Raw genomic sequence first — 8,102 nt, 5'->3', positions numbered from 1 at the left:
CCATCATCATTGCATCATCACTACCATCATCATCATTGCCATCATCATCATCATTGCTATCATTATCACCACCACCACCATCATTGCCACCATCACCACCACCATCATCATTGCCATCATCATCATCACCCTCACCATTGTTGCCACTATCATCACCACCATCATCATTGCCATCATCCCTACAATCATTATTATCATTATCACACTCATCATCATCACTGTCCTCATCGCTGCCAGCAGCATCAGCAGCATTGCCATCATCATTACTACACCACCACTGTCATTACCATCATCACAATCATCATTATCAACACCATAATTACCACATCATTGCCATCATCACCATAATCAACCACAATCATCACCATCACCATCATCACAGTCATTGCCACCGTCATCATTGTCTTAGCTTTCTATGACTTTGATAAGATATCATAACCAAAAGCAACTTGGTGAGGAAAGGGTTTATTTGTCTTGCACGGTCCGATTCTAGTCTACCATGTAGGCTGAGTCAGGGCAGGAACTCAAGGCAGGAACCTGGAGTCAGGGACCCAAGCAAGGACCATGGAGGAATGCTGCTTACTGGCTTGCTCAGTCTGCTTTCTAATAATACCCCAGGACTACCTTCCCAGCAATGGCCCCGTGCACAGTGAACTGGTTCCTCCTACAACAATCACCAAGGAAGAAAATGACCCACAGACTTATCTACAGGCCAATCTGACAGAGTCATTTTCTCGATTGTGGGTCTCTCTTCCCAGACGACTCAAGCTTGTGTCAAGTTGACTATAAACTAACCAGTTCGTTCAGCACCATCACCATTATCTTCCTTATCCCATCTCTCGTTGTCTCTTTGTGTCTCGCTATGTGGTCCAGACTGGCCTGGAGAGTTAAGGTTTGAACGATCCTCCTACCTTTGGGGTTTCAGGTGTGTACCCCCACCCTACCTGTCTCCACTAGTTCCTCTCTGTGCTCACCCACCTGCTGCCTTGAGTCCTGGCTGGCTACATCCTCAGCCTAAGGGAAGGAGAAGAGGACAGTGAGTTCCTTCTAGAAGCTTCCTTCAAATAGAGAAGCAGTTCCTTTTTTCAAGAACCCACCACTCTGACCCCAATATCTCTTCACCTTTCATTGGTCTAACCAGAGTTATGTGTCTTTCCATGAACCAACCACTGTATTTAACAGAACAAGATAGACTGACTGCTTATTCAAATAGAATCCATATTTGCAGCTAAGGATGGGCCATCCAGTCTATGTGAAGAGAGTGGGCACAGGACAGTTCTGAAAAGGAGAAAGAGAGGAAGTGAAGTGGGGGAGGGGTACTGAACTGACTCACATGCTGCCACCTTAGGTCATTTAAGAGGCCCCAATCAATGAGAGCTCCCTGCTGCTTGGTCTCTTCTTTCTTATCCTGCCTTCCATCTAAGCCTGCTAAGTGGCACGTGGGTCTCACATCCCGGGGGTTCATGCCTGCATTCATTTGTCTTGCGTTGCCCCCAACCCCCAATTGGAGATTCTTAGCCCGTCCTTGGCTGATAGCTCAGGCCTGACTTTACACAGCTACAAAATGAACTGCTGTGGTCTCCCAGCCTTTGGCCCCACTGTCAATCCTTCAGTACCATCATTGCCTGGCTTCCTCCCTGCACCTACTGACCTGTCATCCACCCACACAGCCCGCTGATCCCTTGAGAGGTTTGTTTTTTTGAGCAAGTCTTAATCAAATCTCTCTACCCCCACCTTCTAGGTATTGTCTGCTTAAAGAAAGGACTCAGTAAATATTTTTTAAAATTAAAGAAAACAAGTTTGTTTTCAAGACCCAACTTCTGAGAAGTTGTTTGCCTCTTGACAAATAACAAAGCCTGGAGCCTCAGGAAGAAGCCTTGGCATTTTAGGCACCAGTAAGCTGGGGACCAGAGCTTCCTCTGTCCTCTGTGCCTGGGGGAGGAAGGCTGTTTTGGCAGGTGGAGTTTTCTTTTCTTGCCTCCTCAGTGCAAAGAGAAAACAATTGCACTGTCTCCTGCAAATACAAGTGTGTCATGGAAATAAATGTGTTTTCATTCAGTTGCAGGGTGGGAGGAAACTGGGCTGATCAAGTTTCCTGGCCTGGTTCCGGTTCACAGAATGTTCCTTCTGACGTCTTTGTGAGTTATGATGGCCTTGTCCTGGCTGACTCAACTCTGACCCCACAGCCTTGGCACCGTACTTGGCACCCCACTTGCTAGCTTAGCTCTGCTTGGCAGGGAGGCCCAGACATTGGTAAGGCATTTGAGGGAGACATGTCCTAAGACATACATGTTTCCATGATGAGCCACCACTGGCCTGGTCGCTTCTTCTCCAGACCTGTGGCCTGCCCTGACCCTCTGTGCTCTCCATAGTCCTTGGCTGAATGTCCTTTCTACTCCAGGGTCACACACCCCTGGCCTCATACACCCCTGGTCTTCAAGTTTCTCACTCCATTCTGCTCTACAGTAATTAGTAAGAGCACTCTGCCTTTAGGCTTCACCCACATCTGGAAACAACTTCTCAGTGCCCAATACCTTGGGGTCACAGCACACACAGTCACCATCATCTAAGTTGATGCCAGTTACGCGAAGGCTTGGGCATCAGCCGAAACCTGTCCTTGATTTTGCCTCCTCCTGTCTCTCTGCCTGAATGTAGGTCCCTTCCTGCTGGCCTGGATGGTGAACTCTTTTTTTTTTTTAATTTTTCAACATCTTGTCTCTGCCCTCACTTGCTGGTCCTACTTCTGTGTACACACAGCCCCGAGCTACGGACCCCTTTTTCCTCAATGATCTGTGAGCAGGTGAGTTTGCAGCTAAGAAGGTGGGGTGATTTTCTTTTTCAGTCTTGCCAGCAGCTACCATCAGAAGAGGTGCCAGCAGGTGCTGAGGGAGGGGACAGATGAGTGAATTGACTCACCACAGCCAGGAGAACAACAGCACAACAGATGCTATCTGTTGATTTTGGAGCTGGGCAACTTGGCTGTGTTCATCTCCCATTGATTCATAAGCCCTCAGGAGTTGGCATGGCGATCAGGTCTACTTACAGATGATGCACACTGGGCTCAGAGAAGGGGAGGCAGTCCAGGACCACACTTCAGGGGGCGGATGGAGCAGAACTTGGTGCCACAAAAGTTTGTCTTAGACTTCTTCATTTATTGAGGACTTACGACGGAGGAAGTGCCGACCTGGGGCCTGGGGATACTCAGGGAACAGGTGCGCTGTTTGTCTTTCCATAGATCAGTGTCTAATACGTATGGAAGAAGGAACAAACTGCAAATCAATACAGAATTGACGTCAGGAGCCAAACGCTATATATACCATAAGGTATTCGGGGGAGGGTGGTGCCTTGGTTCACACTGGCTGTCACAGACTAAAGTGCTTGAACAGCAGACACTGATTTTCTTGGGGTTGGCTGGGAGTCTGAAACCAAGGGGATCTTTCTTTGGCCAGCTGACATGTACACTTTTGCTTGCTGCTCTGGTCACCTGCTCCTTGGGAGGACTTGGATATGTTCTGACTTTTGGCCTGACTTTTGGCCACTCTCCACACTGAAGGCAGAGAGGGCTGTGAACACACTAAACTCAGCAAAAACCACCACGCATCCTTGCCATAACCCATGTGGTCCTGTCTGACTGGTTCTAGGGCCTGGGAGGCTCCAGCCACACTTGGGACCTCCACTCCCAGTTTGCCCAGGCTCCTTCCTGTCTCAGGGCCGCGGCACAGGCAGTTCTTTCTACAGGAAAGACCTTTCCTTTCCATTTTGCCTGACTGGCTCTTCTGACATTCTGGTCTCAGTTTATTATCAGAAAGCCTGCCCCACATTTCCCAGTCTCTGTCTCTTTCTGTCTCTCTGTCTCTCTGTCTCTCTCTCTCTCTCTCTCTCTCTCTCTCTCTCTCTCTCTCTCTCTCTCTTTCTCCTCCCTTGTGTTGCCCCACTTTCTCCTTTCAAAATAAGCATCCTGATTGTGAACCATATTTTCTTATTTATGGCCACTCGCTTCCCTACAACCCTGGGCCTTTCACCTGATCTGTTGACATAGCATGTACCCTTGAAAGTCCAGCTCACGGACAACTTACCTTTGGCCCCTACCTGGGTCCCAGGAGTTGTATGTTGCTCCAGGGAGTGAGTGGAAAGAACACAGAGACCATGGTAGGAAAGCCAGCAGAGGGACTTGTCTGGCTGTACAAATTAGGCCCATTTTTTTGTGCTCTCTCTGAGTCTATTTCCGCATCTAGGACCTCCACCCCAGGCTGTTGGCCTAACTCATACCGAGAGTTCAGTGGCTTTGTTCACTCCTCTTTGGATAGTCTTGTTACTCAGGATTTTTGGCATTCAAATTCACTGTGAAGTGAGGTCGCAGAGGCAAGGAGTCTCTGCTCTGTTCTATGAGCTGAAGTTTCCAGAAAAGAAAAGAGCCCCCACACCTTTGTTAGGGATCCTGCATGGCCTACGGACGGATCAGAACACCCGCGATTGTGAAGGGGCAGAACGGTGCAGCGCTGGAGCCAAATTATCTGGGGCTATCTTTAGCTCCTTAATAGTTATTTATTGCTCACCTCTGCCTGACCTAACATCCTTGTAAAATCCTTTCTGGGATGTACAAATAGTTCTCTAGCCCCCGCCACCCCAAAGGCCACGAGAGGCATAGATAACATCTGAAGACTGTAGAGGAGATTTCCCCACTCTGTTGCACCCCAGTGACCTGATGTCCCCAGCAGTGTATTTGAACAGTACCTTAATTTATGGCCTTCTTTGTTCTGTTACTATAAAAGCCCCTGAAACTGTTGCCACAGTGGAACATGGTGTTTACAGTAACCCAGATCTGTGTTCCTTACACTTAGCTCCAGAAAAAAACAAAACACAACCAAAACCAAAACCAAAAAACAAAACCCTCTTATCCTTTTTGAGGTACGATCTCGGTCTCGTGTTGAAGGCTTCTTTGTCTTCATTTGTTGGATAGTTATTAACCAAGGGTCTCATCTGAATGGCCACAGATACAGAAACATGGCATGCAACCCCATCCTGACTTTGAGGTATTCGTGTTGAGGCCACAGCGGGACTGTGAGTCCTACTTCACCTCAGTATAGCCACAGGGGTAACATCTTGAATATCTTGAAAGGCAAGCTGTAGGGGTGTGGCTTGTACCCCCAGAATGCATGCTCACGATGTGTTCCTCGCCCACAGAGAACTGCAGTGCACATCCTGACCTCAACAACCCCCCCAGAAAGAGTCTGCAGGGCCCTTCTCCCTCCCCATCTTCTTTTCATGGAAAGATCAGCTTTTTCTTCCTGGTCTCTTCTCTGATTTTCTTTTTTAATGGCTGAATCTCCTGGTTCAGAATCACGAGTATGCACGCACACGTCAGAAACCTAAGATAATATTGCGAAGATAATATTCTCATTTAGAGGGCAGGGAAAGGGGAGAAGCCGAGTGCAGGAAGATAAAGTCTTCTCCCTAGGAGTGAGTGAATGAGTGTGTGTGTGTGTGTGTGTGTGTGTGTGTGTGTGTGTGTGTGTGTGAGGTTGCAAGCACACGCACTATCATAAATCTATTCCTGCCAGGCAGGTTATCAGTAAGTGCCCAGGAAAATCCCTGCAGCCCCAAGACGCTGTGAGTCTATGAATTTTAAGATGCCAGACCTCAAGGGGATGGACTTGAGCTAAAAGCCGTTATTCTACCGGTACCTCTCAGATTTGACAGAGGCCACAGTCGTCTCAACACTGGCGAGCACTCCCGAGTTTGTCAATGGTTTTCTTGTCATAATAAGAGAAGATGTAGGGGACAGAGCATCATCACGGCTCTGCCCACGGAGCACCATCTTGTTTCCTGTGCCTTCTACAGGACCTGAGGAGGATGACCAAGTCTATCCCACAGACTCCTTTTAGTAGTTTGCAGCCACCAGAAGAGCAAATTGCTGGGCACATGGTGAATTGATCACAACTGGGGCGAGGCTGTGCCTGAGGGGGCTCTGACCCTGTGACAAGATAGCATCCAGTAGAGACACGGTCATATAGACAAAGTCTTGCTCCAAGGAGGTGAGGAGGAGCCACACCTACCAGGGGTAGATCTGGGTATAGAGGAGGTATGCATAAAGGTCCTGTGGTAGGTGGGAGCTGGTGCATTCTGGGAGGCTGAGAGAAGACCGTAAATGTGAGAAGGGAACAGGGTGGGAGGGGCAGCACCCGAAGGAAGCTGAGCGGCAGGAAGGATCAGGCCGAGGGGTGCTGAGGGAGCATCTCCATTTTGCTGTCATTGCTGTAGTATCCCAGCATGCACCACAGCCTTCAGGAATGTTTGCTTTGTGTGCACTCTGTGCTGGATGTTAAAGCTCCGGGGGAGGGAAATGGGTGTAAAGTCTTAGCTGACCTCAGCTCCCAGAAGTGCCCCCCCACCCCCCGCACCCTCATCCATGCCAAGCTTGCCCTTGGTACACACTCTGTGTGTTCTGATGACTCCAAACAAGGTGCTGGTGTGATCTTGAGAGAGTGGAAGTGCACATCTGATTGTGTGGCTTGAGGCAGCTGCTCTTAAACAAGTGGGAAGGACACAGTGTGAGGGGCAGAGACCGGAGGCAGAGGACAGAAGCCCAGAGCCCCAGCCACAAGCCTCCACCACCTCCCAGAACATGTCCACCAAATTCCTCTTCTTCTTAGACTCATCACTGACTGTGCTCAGAGCACATCCGAGGGACACTGAGTCATCAGGGACAGGACTGACACTAGCTGGTCCTGCAGGGGATAACTCCATCTGACCCTGACCAAGCCAGACCAGACAGGGTTCCCTGATACCCTCATTCCCAGGACTGTGGGGAGGGAGGTATGTGATTACCTGTGGGACGATGCCTGGAGGCTTCATCTCAGCTGATCCCAGGGCCAGGATGCACTTCACATTTGTAGAATACAATGGACACCGATATTATAAAATGTTTAAAATCAAGACACACAAACAGTTCTCTCTCTCTCTCTCTCTCTCTCTCTCTCTCTCTCTCTCTCTCTCTGTCTCTCTGTCTGTCTCTCTGTCTCTCTGTCTCTCTCTGTCTGTCTGTCTGTCTGTCTGTCTGTCTGTCTCTCTCTCTCTCTCTCTCTCTCTCACACACACACACACACACACTACACACCACACACTACACACACAGCCACAGCCAACCTTGGCCAGACCCCAATGCAACCCCTTGGTCTCTCCATCTTGAGAGCCTCACAGGCACACAGTCACCACAGAGCAGACCTCGAACCTCTGAGCAGCTGTTCCAGGGGCACTCCCCAGGCCTATGCTCACTCATGGTATACTCCACCCTTGGAAGCTGCAACCAGCAAAGAGGGACCTCACCAAGTAGGGTCCTGGATTTTAGGGTCCCAGGGACCCACATTACTGTTGGAATGTGAGAGTTGGGGCCGGAGAGACGGCTCAGAGGTTAAGAGTACTGGTTACTCTTGTAGAGGACTGGGGCTTGATTCCCAGCGCCCACATGCTGACTCACAACCATCTGTAGCTCCACTTCTAAGGGATCTAATGCCTTCTTCTGACCTCTGTGGGGTACCAGGCAGATTTGTGGTGCACATACGTGCATACAGACAAAATGTTCATATAAAGTAAAATATTCATATAAAATAAAAAAGCAAATTGAAAGTTGGTTTCCAGTGGGAGCATGCCCACAGCTTCCTGTTGCACTAGTTGGGTGTGGGTAGAGAAGCAGCCTTATAGAATCTAAGTCTTGGACCCAAGTCTGAGTATCACTGGAGGAAAGCTGAAATAAGCCTTCCAACTTTACTTGAGTTTAACTGATTTAATGATGACTAGTCTTGGGGGCTGTCCAGCCAGGTATACACATCAGGAGGTCCCTGTTAGGTACGCTGTAGACATCTCTGACTTGTGGATTGTGACACAGGTTGCCTAGGTTGCTTTACAGAGCCATGGGGGCTGCTGTAACTGACAGCATCGGCCCTTTGAAAATTATTTATTTGCTATTGTTTTTGTTCCCTTCATGTACTGACTACATGTTGAGCCTGTTTTCTCTCATCTCTCCCATCCTCGCTTTCTTCCCCCCATGAGTCCCCTCCATCACCCAGAGACAGTCGTGTCGTCATGGGTACACACATGAGTTC

Source organism: Acomys minous (assembly GCF_964271855.1).
Source record: "Acomys minous genome assembly, chromosome: 6".
NCBI classification, from domain to species: Eukaryota; Metazoa; Chordata; class Mammalia; order Rodentia; family Muridae; genus Acomys; species Acomys minous.
Note: the sequence above shows the minus strand (reverse complement) of the source record.